Below are 25,601 nucleotides of genomic sequence, written 5' to 3' on the forward strand. Positions count from 1 at the left end.
ATTTAAGAATATAAACAAAATCACTGATACTTTTAGGTGTCGACAAATTTGTCACTAACATTTCTGCCTTCATCTTGCCACAGGCAGGTTTTACAGCTGTTTCTGAACCTGCCAATATACATAAAATCCAAACTTGCATAACTCAGGTTATGTTTGACTGTGTGATACGAAAGTAACTCATAAGCTGCGACAACATTGGCTTCAGATTTATTAGTGTTCACAGAACATTTACACACTTTCACGGTTTTGACTACTTGCTTCCTCCTGTAACAGATGTCCTTTGTACTGGGCATGTTGCTCGAGATCAAACTGCCCACCTGTGAAATGCTGAATTCCTTCCTGCACAATGTACAAAAATATGTTTACCAGAAACTGATCCAGACCATGTGAAAGTATCTTCTCATTTCTTTAAGTATATGTGACTGTACTGCTCTTCCTTGCAGTGTTTCTTCTTTGCTGGTGAACTCACTACGATTCTCAAACAAAAGAAAATTACAAAAACTAGGATGTGTGTTGTATGGTTTCAAGAAATTCACTGCAATGAAGTTTACAAACATGTGTTTAACATCAGAATCAGAAATTAAGTATATCGACAACACTATCAATTGTGATATTGAGTGATCTTCAGAAGTACTAAGCTAAACATAGACCACCCTAAAATCTGTATGTGAATGGTAATAATAACAAATATAATAAAATTAATGTGCATTTTTATGTATAGTAAGAATTGTGTTGGATTCTATGATAGGCCAGTGACAAATATTAAAAAATGGAAGAAAGTGCTGTACAGGGAAATGAAAAACGTAAGGCTAAATCAACAGTAAAAATACATAATAATACAGGAAAAATGTACAACTTGGCAACCCTAACTGTACCTTCTAGGTCATCAAGTTATGCTGGTGACTGACCATTGGGCCCTAACATTCCTAAATAGCTGTTGGTATCTAAATGTTAGGCTACTGCACTGAGCGCTTTGTCTTCAAGAATTTGATTACACCATGAAATACATAGTTGGCAAAGAAAATGTGATGACATACATGCTAGCCCACCTTCCTATCGGAATGCCTGACAGTGATTTGGACCACACAGAAAGTAAGGAGCTCAATATGAAGTTAATTAAGAACATTCCTGGTAATTCCGACATGAAGGGGAAGCTCAAAGATATTGTTACACTCCAGTTAACTGATATTGCATTGCTCCATATCCTCAATAAAATCGTGGAAGAGCATGGAAATGAGGGGATACGAGGTAGCCATTGCTGCAGCACAGGGCACAGCACTCAGTAGGGTAACTTTGCTGATACAGTAGAAATGGCCAGAACATCTACAAAAAGACACCGATTTTCAGTACAGAAGTTACCTATGCCATCGACTCAGTGCTACTGATGATGTCATACTTATGTCGGCAGAAATAAAAAATTCCTAGTCATTCTGCCTCAGTCCACTACTGTATTTTACAGTTGCTTAAAAATCATACTAGGAGATGTAAAGAGTAAAAACACTTGTGAATATATGTGTGTACTGGCCTGGAATTGATGGAGTAGTAGTGTGCCAATTGGGCCTGTCATGTCTGCACACACAAGCAGTTGGCCTTGACTCAGTTTTCAACACTCAACAACCATGAGATAGAACTCATAATAGAGTTTGTGGGCTCTTATTGATGAGTGATGTGGCTGCTTGTGGTCAGCATGCTCTTCTCAGTGACAGCTAAGATCAGACATAGGCCTCAATTTTTGGCACAGAGGTCACATCCCACACAACTGCACAAAACAATGGGCCCAAAACAACCTGTCAGTGCAACAAAACAGACTACTCGGTTACCTCCACTTTCCACTCAGTGTCTAATTCAGATGCAAATATGGGAAGCTATGCAAACAGCAGCACCTGAGGAAGCCCTCATCGGCTTCCAAAACAGCAAGGAACCTCCACCTTGCTGCACTTTCTGGGCAGTGTGTCTAAAGAATTCAGCCTGACCGGGTTGCCTCAAAACACGTCTCTGACAATTGTTTGGTTGAAGGCTTATGCAACACTCATCAGTGAAGAGAATGTGATGCCAATCCTGAGCGATCCATTCGGCATGTTGTTGGGCCCATCTCTGCCGCGCTGCATGGTGTCGTGGCTGCAAAGATGGACCTCACCATGGACGTTGGGAGTGAAGCTGCGCATCATGCAACGTATTGCACACAGTTTGAGTCATAACACGGCGTCCTGTGGCTGCACAAAAAGCATTATTCAACATGGTGGCGTTACTGTCAGAGTTCCTCCGAGCCGTAATCCATAGGTAGTGGTCATACACTGCAGTAGTAGCCCTTGGGCAGCCTGAGCGAGGTATGTCACCCACAATTCCTGTCTCTCTGTATCTCCTCCATGTCCAAACAACATCGCTTTGGTTCACTCTGAGACACCTGGACACTTCCCTTGTTGAGAGTGGTTCCTGGCACAAAGTAACAATGCAGATGCGATCGAACTGTGGTACTGACCATTTAGGCATGGTTGAACTACAGACAACATGAGCCCCGTACCTCCTTCCTGGTGGAATGACTGGAATTGATTGGCTGTACCCCCTCTGTCTAATAGGCACTGCTCATGCATGGTTGTTTATATCTTTGGGTGGGTTTAGTCACATCTCTTAACAGTCAAAGGGACTGTGTCTGTGACACAATATCCACAGTCAACACTTGTTTTCAGGAGTTCTGGGAACTGGGGTGATGCAAAACTTTTTCTGATGTGTGTATACATCACAGTAAGAAAACTATAGTTAGCTTCTAAAACAGGAGTTCCCCAGAAGATATGCACCACTAATTGGCATATTGTGGCTTTAATGTTATTATTGTGGGAATTTACACTGATGACTCAATTTATGTGGAGGCCATATTTTGACAGCTAGAGCAACAAAACGATTCTCACTGAGGCTGATGATATGCTTAGGTGTGTCATCTGTTTACTGAACCATCTGTAAAGATTAGTGTGGTCAAGAAAAACTAGATTTGCACCTGCAAATGCCATATTTGCATCTACAATTCTTTTATCTGTAGACATGAGTATTAAAATTGTGTGAACCATTTTAACATGTTCGATGTGCCAAAGCTCCGATGACAGCATTGTTCCTGGTCTCAGTTTTCAGCTGCTGAGGTAAGACATCACAATTTACATTCCACTGACTAAAAACATTGATGCTAAGCAATATTATATTTTGTTACAACATAGCATGTCATGTACTTGATATGTTATGTAAGACACTACATTCTGTAGTAATTAATGAAGTGAAAGGATAGCAGATAACGAAAGTTTAATTATTTTGCATATACAATATAATAGAAGGAATACGTGATTAAATTTGGAGGTGATTTGGGGTATACATGAGAAATTTCAAGTTGCGGGTAGGAGCAATGGATCTAATGTGGTTCGGCATTGAGTCAAACTGAGTTTTTATTTAACTCTAGGCTAGAGGTCTTCAATCATATCAGCTGGTGTGTAGTGGTGTGCAGCGCATCGCATCTATATTTACATCTATACCCGGGCCGCTGAAACATGTCACTCCCCCAAGCGCCATAAAGTTGGCAATATAACTGACAAACAAGTGAGGAACGTGAGGCGCTGCGTCTTCTGAACCAATAACAGGACCGAACAAAAGCCAGTTCCAGCATCGATGCTACCACATTGCTGGCTTCCGTGTAAACATTGTATGTTAGTGCGCGACCGCCTGATTTTTGTGTTGTGTTGTGTTACTGCCTCGACTAAAGTTTGTGTTTGCAGGGTGTTTCAAAAATGACCGGTATATTTGAAATGGCAATAAAAACTAAACGAGCAGCGATTGAAATACACCGTTTGTTGCAATATGCTTGGGACAACAGTACATTTTCAGGCAGACAAACTTTCGAAATTACAGTAGTTACAATTTTCAACAACAGATGGCGCTGCAAGTGATGTGAAAGATATAGAAGACAACACAGTCTGTGGGTGCGCCATTCTGTACGTCGTCTTTCTGCTGTAAGCGTGTGCTGTTCACAACGTGCAAGTGTGCTGTAGACAACATGGTTTATTCCTTAGAACAGAGGATTTTTCTGGTGTTGGAATTCCACTGCCTAGAACACAGTGTTGTTGCAACAAGACGAAGTTTTCAACGGAGGTTTAATGTAATCAAAGGACCGAAAAGCGATACAATAAAGGATCTGTTTAAAAATTTCAACGGACTGGGAACGTGACGGATGAACGTGCTGGAAAGGTAGGGCGACCGCGTACGGCAACCACAGAGGGCAACGCGCAGGTAGTGCAGCAGGTGATCCAACAGCGGCCTCGGGTTTCCGTTCGCCGTGTTGCAGCTGCGGTCCAAATGACGCCAACGTCCACGTATCGTCTCATGCGCCAGAGTTTACACCTCTATCCATACAAAATTCAAATGCGGCAACCCCTCAGCGCCGCTACCATTGCTGCATGAGAGACATTCGCTAACGATATAGTGCACAGGATTGATGACGGCGATATGCATGTGGGCAGCATTTGGTTTACTGACGAAGCTTATTTTTACCTGGACGGCTTCGTCAATAAACAGAACTGGCGCATATGGGGAACCGAAAAGCCCCATGTTGCAGTCCCATCGTCCCTGCATCCTCAAAAAGTACTGGTCTGGGCCGCCATTTCTTCCAAAGGAATCATTGGCCCATTTTTCAGATCCGAAACGATTACTGCATCACGCTATCTGGACATTCTTCGTGAATTTGTGGCGGTACAAACTGCCTTAGACGACACTGCGAACACCTCGTGGTTTCTGCAAGATGGTGCCCGGCCACATCGCATGGCCGACGTCTTTAATTTCCTGAATGAATATTTCGATGATCATGTGATTGCTTTGGGCTATCCGAACCATACAGGAGGCGGCGTGGATTGGCCTCCCTATTCGCCAGACATGAACCCCTGTGACTTCTTTCTGTGGGGACACTTGAAAGACCAGGTGTACCGCCAGAATCCAGAAACAATTGAACAGCTGAAGCAGTACATCTCATCTGCATGTGAAGCCATTCCGCCAGACACGTTGTCAAAGGTTTCGGGTAATTTCATTCAGAAACTACGCCATATTATTGCTACGCATGGTGGATATGTGGAAAATATCGTACTATAGAGATTCCCAGACCGCAGCGCCATCTGTTGTTGAAAATTGTAACTACTGTAATTTCGAAAGTTTGTCTGCCTGAAAATGTACTGTTGTCCCAAGCATATTGCAGCAAACGGTGTATTTCTATCGCTGCTCGTTTAGTTTTTATTGCCGTTTCAAATATACCGGTCATTTTTGAAACACCCTGTATGAAACAATGTCACCAAAACGAAGTCGTTCACCAAGCGACAATCCGTTGCGCCGTAGAGCGCCATTAAATAGTGAGGCTCTGGAATTGCTTTGAGCGGGGGGGGGGGGGGGCGACGCGTGAGCTTTACGAGCAAGAAAAACAGCTTGTTTCTGTTCATGGGCATGTGTCGATTCCCGCCGATAAAGTTTTATAGTGTACTTCGAAAGCTCTAGCACTCAGTCAAAGAACAGTTATAAGGAAAGGGGTGCTATTTCAAGACTTACAAGCCACTGAAGTAAACAATGTGAAAGAGCGCCCCTGTGGGAAAAACAGTGTGTTTTAAAGTACCCCTGGAAAGAAAAAAAAGCAGCCTTGTCCTGTTACAGATATTGATTCTTTACAATCCGATGCAATTCGTCGGCACATAGAGGGATATTACAGAAAGAAAGAACACCCCACAATAGCGAAGTTGCTAATTTCTTTAAAAGAGAGTGAACTTTTCCCAGGTGGGAAAACGTCACTTAAGGTGGTGTTTAAAAGTATGGGCTTCCACTTTAAAAAGTTAGATGGATGAAAACTGTTACTCGAAAAAGTTCACGTCGTTGCAGCTTGTACCATTTTCTTACACAAAATTGGTGGAAAGGACATACACTCAGTCATATGGTTAGACGAAACCTGGGTCAACGCTGGAGAATCAGTTGAGAAATGCTGAACAGATGATACTCCGAATGGCAGTGGTCACAACGAACAGGAAGAGGATCTAGATTAATTGTGGGCCGTGCAGGATCTTGAAACGGCTTTTGTGGCTGAAGGACTTTTAGTTTTTCGACCAAGAAAAACCAGTCACTATCATGAGGATGTGGACCACCCAAGGTTTCTGCAGTGGTTTAAAAATTGGTTGCTCCAGTTTAGTGTTCTGACAGTGTTTGTGGTGGATAGTGCACTGTACTATTCTGTGATTTTAGATAGAACTCCCAACACTAGTGACCGTAAAGAAACTATGGTGCACTAGTTGTAGGCGAGAGACATTGCTGTGGACATGAGCATGACAAAGCTGTTGTTATACTCGCTCGTAAAAGCAAAATAAGTCTGTGACGTCTAAATGCGTTGTGGATGAAATTGCAAGCTAGCAGGGTCACTTGGTAATTAGGCTACAGGCTTATCACTGCCATTTTAATCCAACTGAATTGGTTTGGAGTGAAGTCAGTCGTACATTAGAAGTAACAAGACTTTACTATAACAGAAGTGGAAAGGCTGCTACGTGAAGGTCTTGCTACTGTAGACGCTACCTTATGGAGGAAGAAAGTAGACCATGTTGCTTAACTCATAAGAGAAGCACAAGCTATAGACCGGATTATAAATGAAAACAAACAATTAATGATTTCTCTTGATGATGATAATGATGGCGATGAAGACAACAGTTTTGAGCCGATTCCGACGATAGTGAAGGAGAACTGGATGGAATTGCGCCACTGACACTGGTGGTGTAAATGCATACAGAATTAATTCTTTCTCTCTGCAATCGAGTAGGCTATGCGTATTTTGCTTTATTTCTTTCTATGTGTGTGGATAGCGTGTTCATTAGTATGTTTAGGATTACATTATTATGTGACGTTTTACATGTAGCTATTAAGGTAACAATTTGGAACAACTTTTCATAGATATTGTCTTTAACTTTGTGTGTTGTTATTTCCCGGTTTCATGTAATATCAAACGTTTAGTTTCCGTCTTCGTTCTCTCCATTGTTAGAAAAACGTACTTTGTTGCACTTACGTATAAACGTCGATTGTAGCTTACATTTACAAAACGCACTTCGGAGTTGTGGGTGTGTGCAGTGGCAGCTATTGCAACCTCGCAATCGCAGTATGACCAACTGCATGCGATCTGTCAAGTGACATGTTTCACTGGCCGGGTATACATCTACATGGATACTCTGCAAATCACATTTCAGTGCCTGACATGAAGAAATACTTTCAGTGGTCATATGATCCGTTGAATGTACTGGCAAGGGCAGCAGTCAAATACACTCTGTATCAAGTTAGGTCAGGGCAACATGGACAACATCCAGTCTTGTACTATCTTGTTGAAAGACAGCATGTCAGAGACCCTGGAGGTAGGCAAAGTCCACTGGCCTTAACATGTCAAATGTAATACTCGCCAGCCAACCCGGGTGGCCGAGCGGTTCTAGGCGCTACAGTCTGGAATCGCGCGACTGCTACAGTCGCAGGTTCGAATCCTGCCTCAGGTATGGATGTGTGTTATGTCCTTAGATTAGTTAGGTTTAAGTAGTTCTAAGTTCTAGGGGACTGATGACCTCAGAAGTTAAGTCCCATAGTGCTAAGAGCCATTTGAACCATTTTTGTAATACTCGCTGTCCAGATTTCTGGCTATGTGAACCAGAGGTGATCGTAGCCAGTGGTGCCCCATACTATCACGCCATGAGCTAGGCTATATGACGATGATGAATGCAATATGGCAAATCCACTTTTCTTGGAGTGTCCACATATGGATACATCAATTGTGATGCTGGAAGCACACTTGGAACTCATGGGTGCACCTCTCTTTGCTGCAACATCAAGGAAGCCGCAACAATGAATGCCATGTCGACAGTCTGTGGTGATCGAGATGTCGGTGCTCTGTCCATATAGATACTTGTCTTACTGGAAACGAGCCACTTTCCTGTTTCAAGGTGCATGACGTGGCCGCACAATCCTGTGTGGCTGAGCGAATAAAATATCTGTCCTCTAGGGCTCTAGTCCCATGGGATAGTTGAGCTATTGCATGACATTCAGTGTGGCTCTCCTGACTCCACTGATTCCGTACTTGAATGACTGCTGTGGGATCCCGACTGAAGCGACTAGAAATATTATGGAATGGTAAACCATAGTTTCAATAGGACCTGAGCTTGTAGTTGTTGGACACTTGCTGGTAGGTGTTTCACCTTGTTAATGAGGCAGAGCAGAGGCAGAGCACCCAAATAAGATATGTGAATGAGAAAACCACTGCATAACACAGAATGTAAATGGCCTTACTCCTACCAAATTTGTGTGGCTGCACTGAAATATAAGGGGCAATCAAAAATTTTCCGTTTGAGAGCATGATTGCGGCGTATATGCAACGTAGTGTGTCTCCAATACGGGTATATAAGCACTGACACATAGACAAGGGATTAGTGTGGCATTCATTTCTTTTCGATGAGCATGTGATAGATGTGGAAACGTGATCTATGACGACCTTGTTACCAAATGCATCCAAAGAGGTCCAACATGCTGTTATTCTTTTCTTGGCTGCCAAAGAACAAACATCGGATGACATCCGTCCGAGAATGATGTGTACGGGGCTGCACGCCTGTCGAAAACCACCATTGTGGAATGGTGCGCCCAGATCTGTGCTGGTTGCAATTCAAAACAAGGCGCAGGGCGATGTGAGAGGCCAGCCTCATCAATCATTAGTTTCAAGGAACCTGGGGTCTCCATCACTGGAGAACAGTTCTGCGCAATGCTGGAGAAATTACAGCGTGCAATTAAGATGAAACATCTGGAAAAACTGTGACAAAGGGATGCTGTTGCTTCATGATAACACACCTCCTGATATCACAAATATCATAACACAGAAGTTACGCCAAAAGGCCTTGAAGCGTCGACGGATCCTGTCGAACGAGGAGATGCAGATGGCATATTACGGACTTCTTCAAGTAGCAAGACACGGTCATTTGTCACAGGCACAACTTGGTGCAGCGATGAGATGACTGCCTCAATGCTCACAGCCATTTTGCCTGGCTGGCATACCAATTCTGGACTGTATGGCCTCTGAACAGAAGCTTTCTGATCGACTCTTATACTAAATATTTGCATATCCAGGAGTACTTGCCAATATCACGTTCATTATAGTCCATCTTCACATGGTCATATCACTTTACATCGCTCCAGATGGCTGCTCTTAGCTGTTCTATGGTAGTTACCGCTTCCAGTCACTTTTCACATATAGCGTAATTGGACAGTAGTGGATAACTTCCTCTATTAATGTGCACTTTGTTACTTCATTTACTTCCAGGTTTAACTATCATTTGTAGCATCACTGGTCGATCTGCTGCAGATCTTGCATTTTGTTACAGTCTTATGCCATTGCATCCTTCTTGTAGACAACAACATTTTCCATGAATAGTGTCACGGATGTTACAATGTTATCCACTAGATCATTAATATACAGGATATTAGAGGTACAAATGCAGATGCTGTGATCACTGGTACTTTAATATTCACACGCATCAGTGTGTTAGTTTTTTTCTCTGCATTGAACAGTCTTCCCACAAACACATCACACAATTTACCACTTTATGTTTCCTGCATGGTCATAACTGCACCTCTAAGTGGGCTATGCCTGTTAGTATAGACTAACTGTTCTGTGCCCACGTGTCCACACTTCAACAGCTGATCTGCTGCCCAGAGGCAATAACCAACGTAAAAACATACTACTCCTAACAACTATAATTATTAGTCTGCAAATGAAGTAAATACTGATGTAATGTTGTTCAGTACATTGTCCTCAGTCATGAATAAACATCCCTAACAGCATGTATATGGTTAACACTGATAGCCCTATCACACTTAGACTGTTGTGCAAAACTATAGGACAAATGCCAAGTAATGTAGCTTGGTGAAACTTGGATCATACCAAGAAAGATGGCAATGCGTGTTCCTGTGTTGGCCTCAAGGTTGGTAAGGAGTACTTTTGGTAAGGTGTTCCACTCCTCCACCACAGTTGACAAGTGCTGGATGGTCGTTGGTGGATGTACACATGCTGCAGTACATCTCCCTAACGCATCACACATGTGCCTGGTAGGATTCAAATCAGAGGAACAGTCAGGCTAGACCATTCGCCGGATATTCTCTCATTTCTAGATCTGGTTCAGCTGTTCAGTTTGATGCGGTTGCACATTGACATCCATAAAAATTAAGTCGAAGCCTAATGTACCCTTGAAAAGACACACATGGGGAAGGAATAAAATGTCGCAATAATGTTGACTGATCAATGTATCGTGTTCAAAGTTATGATGGTCAGTATACCCACGCAACACCATGTCTTTCCACACCATACCAAAGCAATCACGTTTGACAGTGTTCCTGGTTGCTTTATGTGTTAACACCTCTCGCCATACGAGGGTGTGTTATCCACGCACAGGAACATAGTAAAACATGATCGTTTGGATGTCCAGGTGTTATGGCGCAGGGAGACATGATATTGCATGGGTGCACTGATCACAAAATCTTGTACACACACCAGTCAACATTCTTCTTCTTGTTCTTCTTCTTATGTTACGGCCTCAGTAGGACCACGGGTAGCCCCTTCGTGGACTGCATTTTCCTTTTCTTCTCCCAGAACCTCTGCATTCTTTCTCTTCTTCTCTCCTGCTCTTCTTCCGAGATCTTCAGTGTCCTTTTCTCCTGTCGTCTCCACTGGTGACACTCTAATCTTTTCCTGTATTCTTCTCTGTCGTTGATCTCTGGCATATTGGTCAGTGTATATTTGTTCCTCCAATTTTCCTTTCCTTCGACCTTGATCCCCAATTCCAACCAGTCCTTCCGAAGTTCAACAACCCACTTGGTTCCTGTCTTTCCCCTTGTCCTCTCTGTTGTTTCCCACACACGCTTCATCATTCTGCCCATATTCATCCTAACTACATGTCCAGCAAACTTTACCCTTTTGAGTCTGATTTCCCCAGATATTGTTCTCATGTTTCGGTACAACTCTTCCCTAGGTTTTCGCATCCACCTCTCTCTACCTCTTTTGGAACCTAGTATTTTTCTCAGTATTTTTCTCTCTTCTTCCTCTATTTGTTCTGCCCCATTTCTTCCTAGTGTCATCGTCTCAGCAGCATACAATACTGCATTCCTCACTGTTGCCTTGTAGTGGCTTATCTTTGCCTCTGTGGATATATTCTTTTTATTGTAACACTGTACTCTTTCCCAATGTGCGTCTTCTTAGGGGTGCATTTGGCTCTGACATAATTTTTATATCTGACAGTGCATGACCGCTTCAAACTGCATAGTTGGAGGAGGTCTTGGAATGAAAGGATATTTGGCAGATTGCCTGTCCCGGCTTAAATCTGATTGACCACGTGGGGGATGTGTTGGGCAGAAGTATTGCAGTACGTGCATATGCACCAATGACCATTCAGCACCTGTCAACAGCGCTGGTGGAGGAATTGAACGCCTTACCACAAGAACTCTTTACCAATCTTATGGTCAGCATGAGAGAAGGGTGCAGACTATGCATTTCCATATGTGGTGCTCATACACCCTATTACAAACCTTATCCTGTCTTTTGGAATGGGTCTGTGATAAGTCGCAGTGACTTCAGTGTAATTATTGTCTTTGAGTAAGACTGTAATTTCTTTTCATCTCATAGCATATTTCTTTCAGTTACCTTCTGTACTGTACTGTACTATATTATACAGGGTGTTTCAAAAAGGACTTTACAACTTTGAAAATTCATATAAATTAATTCATAGTACCTACAGAGGTGATTGTAGTGTCAATTTGTAGAGACATATATCAAGTTTTGTCTCGCGTAGTTCGCTAGTGCCGAATTGCACCACGCTAGTGGCAGTTGGGTTAAACACGTCTGCCTTTACTGGACCCTAGCGTGCTTGCTGTGTGTTTTGGTTTGAAGAATCAAAGCCGGCGACAACAGGTCAGCGTAATTTCCGCACCAAGTATGCTTAAGTTCCTCCTAGTAGGTCTACAATTTATGAGTTGCATAAACGTTTTGCAGAAGTAGGGTGCTCGGTAAGACATGGGAACTCATCAGGTCGTCCAATCACATCTAATGTCGTTGTTGAGCGAGTAAGACAACGTTTTGTCAACAGCCCTACGAAATCGACCCGGCGATCATCTTGCGAACTGCAAATCCACATACAACTGTTTGGCGTGTGTTAAGAAACGGTTTGCATTTGAAACCGTACAGACTGACGATCATACAAGCAATAAAAGACACTGATAAAATTGCTTGCAAGAACTTCTGTGCGGATATGTTAAATCGATTACACGAGGATGAACATTTCTTGGACAAAATCATCTTTTCTGACGAGTCGACTTTTCACTTAAGTGCCAAGGTTAATAATTGTGGGATTTTGGGCAGTGAAAATACGTATCAAACATTGCAACATGTTCGTGATAGCCCTAAACCAAACGTGTTTTGTGCATTGAGCAAGAACAAAGTGTACGGCACCTTTTTTTACGTTAGAGAACCATCAACGGGATAGTGTACCTGGATATGATACAACAATATTTTATACCACAGATCGATGAGAACTGCCAAGAACGAAATGTTTGTTTGCTTCATGAAAGATGGTGCACCATCCCACTACCTGGCTGACGTCTGGGATTTTCTCAGTGACCGCTTTCCATGTCAGTGGACTGGCCGTGATGCATAGCCCACACGTTCCCCAGACCTGACACAACTCGATTTTTTTAATGGGAGTTCATCTAGGATATCGTGTTTGTACCTCCTGTGCTGGCTTCTCTACCTGAACTTGGAGCAAGAATTTACGCCTCCACTGAGCAAGTTGCATCTGCAATGCTACAGCGAGTCTGGGAAGAAACTGACATTCGATGGGATGTGCACAGGATTACTAACGGAGGCCACATACAACATCTTTACTTTAAAGGAAAAACATTTGATGTGTTTCGCTACAAAATGGCACTAAACCCAACTCTATATCTTCTTTCAACAAATTTATACGAATTTTTAAAGTTGTAAAGTCCTTTTTGAAACACCCTGCACTATACTAAACTATACTACCCTATCCTATACTATACCATATTGTGGCAATTCTTTCTATGTATGGTCCAAGTTTCAAAGAGCTATGTTACACTGAAGAGCCAAAGACACTGGTACACATGCCTAATATCGTGTAGGGCCCCAGCAAGCACACAGAAATGCAGCAACACTACGTGGCATGGATTCAGCTGATGTCTGAACTAGTGCTTGAGGGAACTGACACAATGAATCCGTAAGAGTATGAGGGATGGAGATCTCTTCTGAACAGCGCCTTGTAAGGCATCCCAGATATTCTCAGTAATATTCATGTTTGGAGAATTTGGTGGCCAACGGAAGTGTTTAAACTCAGAAGAGTGTTCCTGGAGCGACTCTGTTGCAATTCTGGACGTGTGGGATGTCACATTGTCCTTCTGGAACTGCCCAAGTCGGTCGGAATGCACTGTGGATATGAATGGATGCAGGTGATCAGACAGGATGCTTACGTATGTGTCACCTGTCAGAGTCATATCTAGATATATCATGGGTTCCATATCACTCCAACTGCACATGCCCCACACCATTACAGAACCTTCATCGGCTTGAACAGTCCCCTGCTGACATGCAGGGTCCATGGATTCATGAGGTTGTCTCCATACCCATACACATCCAACCACTAGATACAATTTGAAACGAGATTCATCTGACCAGGCAACTTGTTTCTAGTCATCAACAGTCTGATGTTGGTGTTGATGGGCCCAGGCGAGGTGAAAAGCTTTGTGTCGTGCAGTCATCAAGGGTACGTGAGTGGGCCTTCGGTTCCAAAAGCCTATATCGATGATGTTTCGTTGAATGGTTCGCACGCTGACACATGTTGATGGCCCAACATTGAAATCTGCAGCAATTTGCAGAAGGGTTGCACTTCTGCCACGTCGAATGATTCTCTTTATTCCTCGATAGCCCCGTTCTTGCAGTACCTTTTTTCAGCCGCAGTGATGTCTGAGATTTGATGTTTTACCGGATTGCTGATATTCACGGTACACTCTTGAAATGGTCGTACAGGAAAATTCCCACTTCATCGCTACCTCGGAGATGCTGTGTCCCAGCGCTTGTGGCCAACTATAACACCACATTCCAACTCACGTAAATCTTGATAGCCTGCCATCGTAGCAGCAGTAACGATATAACAACTGCGCGAGACACTTGTTGTCTTATGTAGGAGTTGACGATGGCAGCGCCGTATTCTACCTGTTTACATATCTCTGTATTTGAATACGCATGCCTATACCAGTTTCTTTGGCCCTTCAGTGTACTTGGCGGTGACACCTCATGTGAAAGTTTCTTTTATGCTTCAGTGTTTCACATCAGAGTATTTGCGGTACTCCAGAAAATATCCTAACATCTGTCAATTATGTTCCATCATAGTGGTGTGACAATTTGAAAGACCAGCAGTGTATATTTAAGAGAGACATTGATAGATTCACTGATTCTAGATGTACATTATTTGAGTCGTAAGTGGGGATGTAAACAGGAATCAGATCATGAAGTGCAGATGTCAGAGGATAGAGTATTTCAAAAGTGCCTTCAGGTGGCTTTGTGTCATCTTTCTGTACGTAAGTGACCTCTGTTGGTGTAAAAGAAACAAGCGTGACACAGAAGTAAGCAATCTGCTGATACGACTGAAACAGGATGCAGGTGTGATTGCGTTCAAAATCAGGAATAAATAAGATGGCGACATGCCATCTTTAGCCCTAGCAGATGTCTACATCTACATCTACATTTATACTCCGCAAGCCACCCAACGGTGTGTGGCGGAGGGCACTTTACGTGCCACTGTCATTACCTCCCTTTCCTGTTCCAGTCGCGTATGGTTCGGGGGAAGAACGACTGTCTGAAAGCCTCCGTGCGCGCTCTAATCTCTCTAATTTTACATTCGTGATCTCCTCGGGAGGTATAAGTAGGGGGAAGCAATATATTCGATACCTCATCCAGAAACGCACCCTCTCGAAACCTGGACAGCAAGCTACACCGCGATGCAGAGCGCCTCTCTTGCAGAGTCTGCAACTTGAGTTTATCAAAAATCTCCGTAACGCTATCACGGTTACCAAATAACCCTGTGACGAAACGCGCCGCTCTTCTTTGGATCTTCTCTATCTCCTCCGTCAGACCGATCTGGTACGGATCCCACACTGATGAGCAATACTCAAGTATAGGTCGAACGAGTGTTTTGTAAGCCACCTCCTTTGTTGATGGACTACATTTTCTAAGCACTCTCCCAATGAATCTCAACCTGGTACCCGCCTTACCAACAATTAATTTTATATGATCATTCCACTTCAAATCGTTCCGCACGCATACTCCCAGATATTTTACAGAAGTAACTGCTACCAGTGTTTGTTCCGCTATCATATAATCATACAATAAAGGATCCTTCTTTCTATGTATTCGCAATACATTACATTTGTCTATGTTAAGGGTCAGTTGCCACTCCCTGCACCAAGAGCCTATCCGCTGCAGATCTTCCTGCATTTCGCTACAATTTTCTAATGCTGCAACTTCTCTGTATACTACAGCATCATCCGCAAAAAGCCGCATGGAACTTCCGACACTATCTACTAGCTCCCATAACACTCCCCTGTGGCACGCCAGAGGTTACTTTAACGTCTGTAGACGTCTCTCCATTGATAACAACATGCTGTGTTCTGTTTGCTAAAAACTCTTCAATCCAGCCACACAGCTGGTCTGATATTCCGTAGGCTCTTACTTTGTTTATCAGGCGACAGTGCGGAACTGTATCGAACGCCTTCCGGAAGTCAAGAAAAATAGCATCTACCTGGGAGCCTGTATCTAATATTTTCTGGGTCTCATGAACAAATAAAGCGAGTTGGGTCTCACACGATCGCTGTTTCCGGAATCCATGTTGATTCCTACATAGTAGATTATGGGTTTCCAAAAACGACATGATACTCGAGCAAAAAACATGTTCTAAAATTCTACAACAGATCGACGTCACAGATATAGGTCTATAGTTTTGCGCATCTGCTCGACGACCCTTCTTGAAGACTGGGACTATCTGTGCTCTTTCCAATCATTTGGAACCCTCCGTTCCTCTAGAGACTTGCGGTACACGGCTGTTAGAAGGGGGGCAAGTTCTTTCGCGTACTCTGTGTAGAATCGAATTGGTATCCCGTCAGGTCCAGTGGACTTTCCTCTATTGAGTGATTCCAGTTGCTTTTCTATTCCTTGGACACTTATTTCGATGTCAGCCATTTTTTCGTTTGTGCGAGGATTTAGAGAAGGAACTGCAGTGCGGTCTTCCTCTGTGAAACAGCTTTGGAAAAAGGTGTTTAGTATTTCAGCTTTACGCGTGTCATCCTCTGTTTCAATGCCATCATCATCCCGTAGTGTCTGGATATGCTGTTTCGAGCCACTTACTGATTTAACGTAAGACCAGAACTTCCTAGGATTTTCTGTCAAGTCGGTACATAGAATTTTACTTTCGAATTCACTGAACGCTTCACGCATAGCCCTCCTTACGCTAACTTTGACATCGTTTAGCTTCTGTTTGTCTGAGAGGTTTTGGCTGCGTTTAAACTTGGAGTGTCAACAATAGATCTACCCGTTCCAGGTTAAAACAAAAATGATAATTGTCCCTTAACTTGCAACGACAAAATAAGTACTATTGCATATCTGCACAGATATATCTGTGGGTATATGCAACCGCACAGGCTTCTAACTATCTAGAAGTTTATATGAATGTGCTGTGTCTGTTCTTCGGACATATCCGAAAGAACAGATACCATGCAGAATCTGCAGATGTGAAGCATTATACAAGGTGAGTCAAGAGGAAAGGTACATGCTTTGACAAGTGATACTACTGGTGATTCTGAACAAAAAACTTCCAATAAACGTGCCCTTTTCTTAACCGTCTCCGGGTAAACCAATGAAAACACCTAGGATCGGGAAAGGTGCAGGTGACGGTAAATTAAGATACTGTTATGGTATGGTTTGGTTAATTGTGTACGTTTCCTCACAGAAGATGTTCAAATAGTCCACCGTCAACTTCAATGCATGTTGCTGCTCTTACAGACAGGTGCTGCGTCGCCGATCGGAGCTCAGTTTTGCATTCCTTTACCTGGGCACAAGCATATAAAATACGAGTGAGACGTTCCTCTCTTGTGTCCAATCTGCGCTTGTACACGTCGCTCTTCAGCCTCCCTCACAAACAGTAATCCAATGGGGTAATATCGGATGACCTCGGTGGCCAAGCAATGACTCCACAGCGACCGATCCAACGACCAGGATACGTTGTGTTGAGATACTGTGTCACTGGCCGTACAGATTGTGTAGGAGTTTCGCCATGCTGAAAGTACATACGAGCTAGTGTTGCCAAAGGGATATTCTCAACGTACTCTGGTAACACTTTGAAGAAACTCAAGATACCATGTCCCAGTAACACGGTTAACTAAAACAATGGACCGATGAGTTCGTCATCAATAATACCACAGCACACGTTGACTGAAACACGTCGTTGAAAATTCGTTTCCACAGTAGCGTGCACATTTTCATTTGCCCATACATGAGAGTTGCGAGTGTTGTCGATTCGGTTACGGGCAAATGTTGACTGATCAGTGAACAGAATACGTGGAATTAATCACTCATTGGCAATGATCCATTCACAGAATTCTTGCTGGGCAACAGCATCTCCTTCGTGCAGATGTTGTACACTCTGCTGATGAAAGGACTCGTGTACTGTGCATATCACTCGTGTTTGTGGAATACCAAGTTGGGCAGCAGTTCTTCTAGAGATAGTAGTAGGGTTGCGTTCCACTACTTGAAGAATGTTCTCAACTTCATTAAGAGTTTGTTGTACGGAATGTTCAGGGACAACATTTACGCAATCCGTGAAACACCCTGCTAAACATCCTGCTATCTGGCACTCTGCGATTCGGAAATCGTTGTTGGTATTCTCGCACAGCAGCTCTGGAATTCCCATTGGAGAAACCATAGACAAAACATGTCAGCATACTCTGCATGTGTGAAAATCCGTGGCATTTTCACTACACAAAACTGTATTCGTTGTTCACATAACAACACTGTCGTACCGTGCGTGCACTACGACAAGCACTGTCGGACTGAGACTGGAGCTGGCCGGTGTGGCCGAGCGGTTCTAGGCGCTTCAGTCTGGAACCGCGAGACCGCTGCGGTCGCAGGTTCGAATCCTGCCTCGGGCAAGGATGTGTGTGATGTCCTTAGGTTAGTTAGGTTTAAGTAGTTCTAAGTTCTAGGGGACTGATGACCTCAAATGTTAAGTCCCATAGTGCTCAGAGCCAATTCAATTGAACTGAACTGAGACTAGAGGTAAACTACTGCACCACGCGCAAGTGAACTGCGTACTGACGCGGTTAGTAACGACGACGCTACACGTTTCTCGTTCCTAGTTGTTTTGATTGGTTTAGGAATTTTTTGTTCAGAATTACCACTAGTATCACCTTTGAAGGCATGTACCTTTCCTCCTGACTCGCCCTGACTCACTACTGGCCATTAAATTTGCTACACCAACGAGAAATGCAGATGATAAACGGGTATTCATTGGACAAGTATATTATACTAGAACTGACATGTTTATTACATTTTCAAGCAATTTGGGTGCATAGATTCTGAGAAATCAGTACCCAGAACAACCACCTCTGGCCGTAATAACGGCCTTGATACACCTGGGCATTGAGTTAAACAGAGATTGGATAGCGTGTACAGGTACAGCTGCCCATGCAGCTTCAACACGATACCACAGTTCATCAAGAGTAGTGACTGGCGTATTGTGACAAGCCAGTTGCTCGGCCACCATTGACCAGACGTTTTCAATTGGTGAGAGATCTGGAGAATGTGCTGGCCAGGGCAGCAGCCGAACATTTTCTGTATCCACAAAGGCCTGTACAGGACCTGCAACATGCGGTCGTGCATTATCCTGCTGAAATCAGTATGGCGACGACCAATACACGCTTCCAATGTGCGTTCACCGCGATGTCGCCAAACACGGATGCGACCATCATGATGCTGTAAACAGAACCTGGATTCATCCGAAAAAATGACGTTTATCGTTCGTGCACCCAGGTTCATTGTTGAGTACACTATCTTAGGCTCTCCTGTCTATGATGCAGCGTCAAGGGTAGCCGCAGCCATGGTCTCCGAGCTGATAGTCCATGCTGCTGCAAACGTCGTCAAACTGTTCGTGCAGATGGTTGTTGTCTTGCAAACGTCCCCTTCTGTTGACTCAGGGATCGAGACGTGGCTGCACGATCCGTTAGAGCCATGCGGATAAGATGCCTGTCATCTCGACTGCTAGTGATACGAGGCCGTTGGGATCCAGCACGGCGTTCCATATTACCCTCCTGAACCCACTGATTCTATATTCTGCTAACAGTCATTGGATCTCGACCAACATGAGCAGCAATATCGCGATACGATAAACCGCAATCGCGATAGGCTGCAATCCGACCTTTATCAAAGTCGAAAACGTGGATGGTACGCATTTCTCCTCCTTACACGAGGCATCACAACAACGTTTCACCAGGCAACGTCGGTCAACTGCTGTTTGTATATGAGAAATCGGTTGGAAACTTTCCTCATGTCAGCACGTTGTAGGTGTCACCACCGGCGCCAACTTTGTGTGAATGCTCTGAAAAGCTAATCGTTTGCATATCACAGCATCTTCTTCCTGTCGGTTAAATTTCGCGTCTGTAGCACGTCATCTTCGTGGTGTAGCAATTTTAATGGCCAGTAGTGTATTACAGTGCTAGCAGAACTACTATTACCCAAGCCACTACAGCAGCCTTCTACATCAAGATATGACAGTTTACTTGGACTGCCAAGAAATCAGAAAGGATATACTATGCAATGAGTGCCTATTACTGGAACTGTCAGTTGTAAAAGTTATATGCATACACACACACACACACACACACACACAGAAATGGTTCAAATGGCTCTGAGCACTATGGGACTTAACATCTGAGGTCATCAGTCCCCTAGAAGCTAGAACTACTTAAACCTAAGTAACCGAAGGATATCACACACACCCATGCCCGAGGCAGGATTCGAACCTGCGACCGTAGCCGTCGCGCAGTTCCACTGACAAACTGCAGGCGCAGATTTCTGGCTGGAAATGGAGGAAAAGAGATCCTATGAGCATGTGTCTGGAAATGCACTGTTGGCACGGTAGATGGCGCTGATGAATTACTCTGACCATGTGCTGTGTGTTCCTTATGTGCTGCAGGCTGTGTGATTGTTGCAGTAATCAGCAGATTGGTCTGGTATTCTTATCGGGTAATAGCTGAGATGGTGTATGTATACAGCCGAGCAGATGGAAATGATCGAGAGGTAGCATCAAAACAAATACCCTTACAGACAGCAACCACATCAGACAACATTTCCAATCCTTTTTGGGTGTTTGTGTGATCATAGGTTCTATCAGAAACAATGAACGTGCAGGAAGACAGCAGACTGTGCGTACACCAGATTCGAAGGATCGGATTCTACAGGATATTGAGATGAACCCTAATGCAAGCTCAAGGAAAATGGTCTGCCAACATGGTGTAAGCCAAAGTACGATTATGTGTATCCTGCATGACAACCGCTACTATCACTATCACCTGCAACCCCATGGAGGCCACTTCGAACATCTGTTGTGATGTCGATGCGACACAGCTGTATACTGTGTTCACAGACGATTTATTGTTGTTGCAGATACACTGTCCATTTCTGAACACATATTCATATGACCTTTTTTCCTCCATTTACAGTCAGAAATACGTCCCTGGTGTTTGTCAGTTTGACTAAAAAAAAAAAAAAAGGTTCAAATGGCTCTGAGCACTATGGGACTTAACATCTGTGGTCATCAGTCCCGTAGAACTTAGAACTACTTAAACCTAACTAACCTAAGGACATCACACACATCCATGCCCGAGGCAGGATTCGAACCTGCGACTGTAGCAGTCGCGCGGTTCCGGACTGAGCGCCTTAACCGCGAGACCACCGCGGCCGGCAGTTTGATTAATGTTTACCTTGTGTACATATAAAATTTTTTTAATTTTCAACCTTATCAACCAATAACAGCACACATACTTGCAGTTTATAAAATGCTACCTGTTGACCTTACTGCAGTAGAGCCTTGTAACTATCAGCTGATGTGGCAAATCTCCTCCGCGTCCAATCCAACGATTTGGGAATTGTCTCTGCAACTCATTTCTAGCCTTCAGCGAAAAATGTGCCAGACACCCGTCATGTTGCTACCACATTCTGTTCCTTGTTCCTAGAGGTATTTCTTCCAATAACAGACCTAATGTTTCTTGCAGGAATGTGGTGTACTTCCTACCATTAAGATTTTCTTCGATGAAATAGCGGCCTATAATTCTGTCCTCCAGAATCCCACACTGTACATTCACCGACCACGGTATTTGGCGTGGAACTTGCTGCAGCCAACATGGACTATCACGAAGCAACTACCGCCCGCACTGGCGGATTGTTACGTGATACCACGTACATACACGTTTGTGACTATTACAGCGCCATCTATCATAAAGCGAAAAAAAGTGGTCCAACTAAAACATTCATATTTATTTACGTACTACACGAATATGTAATAATAATGGAGGTTTCTATTTAAAAATACGCAGTTGATATCCGTTTGACCTATGGCAGCACCATCTAGCGGGTCAACCATAGCGCCGTCTGGTTTCCCCCTTCAAGCTAGACAAGTTTCGTTCTTAGTAGTTTTTTCGTTTGACGCTTGTCTCGTGAGATATTTGGCCCGGTCGCGATCAATGCACCATCCTGTAGTTATGATATGGACACAGACAAGATCCAAGAATTAGTACATATTTGATAGCTGTTAACCACAGAACTTCAGACTGGATATCACTGAAGTTAAGTACTCGATTGGTTCCTGTAATAAAGTGTATTTTAACCACGTGTGCATATTGTGTTGTTGTGCGAGGAAACCGGCCACCCACCTATCACACTACCCTCTCCTCATCCAGCCAGGAATCACAAAACATTACAAGAGGGCACAACAGGCACAACAAATGGCGATGGGTCTGATCAACAAGTTTTGTTTGCTGTTCATGTTTTCTACGTTGCTGCAGGGGAACTGTCTTTACCAATTTGTTCTGGTTGTTGCATTATTACAGGAGGGGAGCTGCAGAACTAATCTATTTCTCTTTTCAGAGGCTTCGCACAGTGCTTTTCTATTTGTCTTTTCATACTTTGCTGTAATTTATTAGCGTTAGAATGGCTATCCCGTCCCCTCCACCCTCTGCACCTCGGCCGCACACTGCTCCTGCTCTGGAATTAAATTGGAGTTTTCAGTTTCAGAACCAGAAAATCGCCACACTGCTGTCTACTGTACAGCAATTGCTTATCACACAAGCTGCGTCGGCCGCCCAGCCAATCGATCCAGCAAGTGCTACCAAACAACATTCCATCGTTTCGGCACTTTGATGGAAAAGAAGAGGAATAGCTCGAATATCTCACCCATTTCCAGGCCCACTGTCAAGTCCATCGAACTCGAGGTACTGTGATATCTCATCATCGTCGCGGGAACTCCTGTGTTTCACTTAATTCAAAAATTCTTCCCTACGTCGTCTCCCGGCGCACTCTATGATGAACTAGTAAGTGCAATAAGTCAGTATTACGAACAGTACATTCGGGAGGACATTCGGGTCACGGCAACCAGATTTAAGTTTTTTGCCTTAAGAAAATGTACGTTTCTAGCGTTTGTAGACTTAGAGGAAGCTTTTGACAATAATGACTGGAATACTCTTTCAAATTCTGAAGGTGGCAGGGGTAAAATACCGAGAGCGAAAGGCTATTTACAATTTGTACAGAAACCAGATGGCAGTTATAGGAGCCGAGGGGCATGAAAGGGAAGCAGTGGTTGGGGAAGGGAGTGAGACAGGGATTGTAGCCTATCCCTTATGTTATTCAAATGGCACTGAGCACTATGGGACTTAACATATTAGGTCATCAATCCCCTAGAACTTAGAACTACTTAAACCTAACTAACCTAAGGACATCACACACATCCATGCCCGAGGCAGGATTCGAACCCGCGACCGTAGCAGTCCCGCGGTTCCGGACTGCAGCGCCCAGAACCGCACGGTCACCACGGCCGGCCCCTTATGTTATTCAATCTGTCTATTGAGCAAAGAGTAAAGGAAACAAAAGAAAATTTCGGAGTAGGAATTAAAATCCATGGAGAAGAAATTAAAACTTTGAGGTTCGCCGATGACATTGTAATTCTGTCAGAGACAGCAAAGGACCTGGAAGAGCAACTGAACGGAATGGACAGTGTCTTGAAAGGAGGATGTAAGATGAACATCAACGAAAGCAAAACGAGGATAATGAAATGTAGTCGAATTAAATCGGGTGATGCTGAGGGTATTAGATTAGGAAATGAGACGCTTAAAGTAGTAAATGAGTTTTGCTATTTAGGGAGCAAAATAACTGATGATGGTCGAAGTAGAGAGGATATAAAACGTAGACTGGCAATGGCAAGGAAAGCGTTTCTGAAGAAGAGAAATTTGTTAACATCGAGTATAGATTTAAGTGTCAGGAAGTCTTTTCTGAAAGTATTTGTATGGAGTGTAGCCAAGTATGGAAGTGAAACGTGGACGAAAAATATTTCAAAATTGGTTCAAATGGCTCTGAGCACTACGGGACTCAACATCTGAGGTCATCAGTCCCCTAGAACTACTTAAACATAACTAACCTAAAGACATTACACACATCCATGCTCGAGGTAGGATTCGAACCTGCGGTCGCGCGGTTCCAGACTTTAGCGCCTAGAACCTCTCGGCCACACCGGCCGGCACGATAAATAGTTTAGACAAAAAGAGAATAGAAGCTTTCGAAATGTGGTGCTACAGAAGAATTCTGATGATTAGATGGGTAGATCACATAACTAATGAGGAGGTATTGAATAGAATTGGGGGGAAGAAAAGTTTGTGGTACAACTTGACTAGAAGAAGGGATCGGTTGGTAGGACAGATTCTGAGGCATCAAGGGATCACCAATTTAGTACTGGAGGGCAGCGCGGAGGCTAAAAATCGTCGAGGGAGACCAAGAGATGAATACTCTAAACAGATTCAGAAGGATGTAGGTTGCAGTAGGTACTGGGAGATGAAGAAGCTTGCACAGGATAGAGAAGCATGGAGAGCAGCATCAAACCAGTCTCTGGACTGAAGACCACAACAACAACAAGAAATAGCCGGAACATACATACCGTCAGTGATATACCGAATTACAGGATCTCACTAGGAAGTGTAAATTAAAGTGTGGTTGTCGCAACTTTTATAGTGATACGATGATCCGTGATGCGATCAAATACAATGTCCCGGATAGCAGTCCTTTGTTGTTAATAATCCAACCCAGTTCAAAAGTAATAGCAGTGTGCATAGCTATAACACCAGGAGAAAGGATGATCTTCACTATGCAGGGTTAAATCTGACTTTGGCACAGAAAGGTGTAAATTATGCTGCCACAAAAATCTTTGGTCATCTACCAAACGGTATCAAAAGCCTGACAGATAGCCAACCAACATTTAAAAATAAATTAAAAGAATTTCTAGATGACAACTCCTTCTACTCATTGGCTGAATTTTTAGATATAAATTAAGGGAGGGAAAAAAACCAACTTAAACATTAGTGTCATGCAATATTTTGTGTAATGTAATATCTTGTACAGACATCTTTTATTAACCTGACACGTTCCACATCATTACGAAGTGCCGTATTCATGATCTATGGAACAAGTATTAATATAATCTAATCTAATCAGAATTAGAGACTAGATTCTTCAGTATCCAGATCCTTCGCCCCATCAAGTGTTGCAAATATTAGAAAAATTCGATTCCTGCGCCGTAGCCGCCGATAAGTTTGATCAGGTCCCGATTTGTCAGGTCGAGTCGCCTTTTGACTGCGACCGCACCACACTGCCGCCTTATGAGCGCGCACACAGATGCGCAGACAGCCTAGGAAACAAGTAGCCAAGCCTGTAAATCTAGTGAAGTCTTGCCCTCGCTGTTTTGGAGGAGGAGGAGGATATTAGTGTTTAATGTCCCGTCGACAACGAGGTCATTAGGGACGGAGCGCAAGCTCTGGTTAGGGAAGGATCGGGAAGGAAATCGGCCGTGCCCTTTCAAAGGAACCATCCCGGCATTTGCCTGAAGCGATTTAGGGAAATCACGGAAAACCTAAATCAGGATGGCCGGAGACGGGATTGAACCGTCGTCCTCCCGAATGCGAGTCCAGTGTGCTAACCACTGCGCCACCTCGCTCGGTTTTCGCTGTTTTGCTAGCCATAAGCGTCAAGACTGCCCGTCGCGCAAACGCGACATGTTACTCATGTGGAAAGAAAGGCCATGTCCAGGCAGTTTGCTTGCAACGGCAAAAGAACACCAATTCTACCCGCTCTCACAACAGCAGATCTCATGCACATTCTGTGAATGCAGTATTTTCAAACCCGACTACAGGTTCTAGCAGTAATTCAAGTAAGGTTGTGCCCC

This window comes from Schistocerca americana, chromosome X (genome assembly GCF_021461395.2).
Source record: "Schistocerca americana isolate TAMUIC-IGC-003095 chromosome X, iqSchAmer2.1, whole genome shotgun sequence".
NCBI lineage: Eukaryota > Metazoa > Arthropoda > Insecta > Orthoptera > Acrididae > Schistocerca > Schistocerca americana.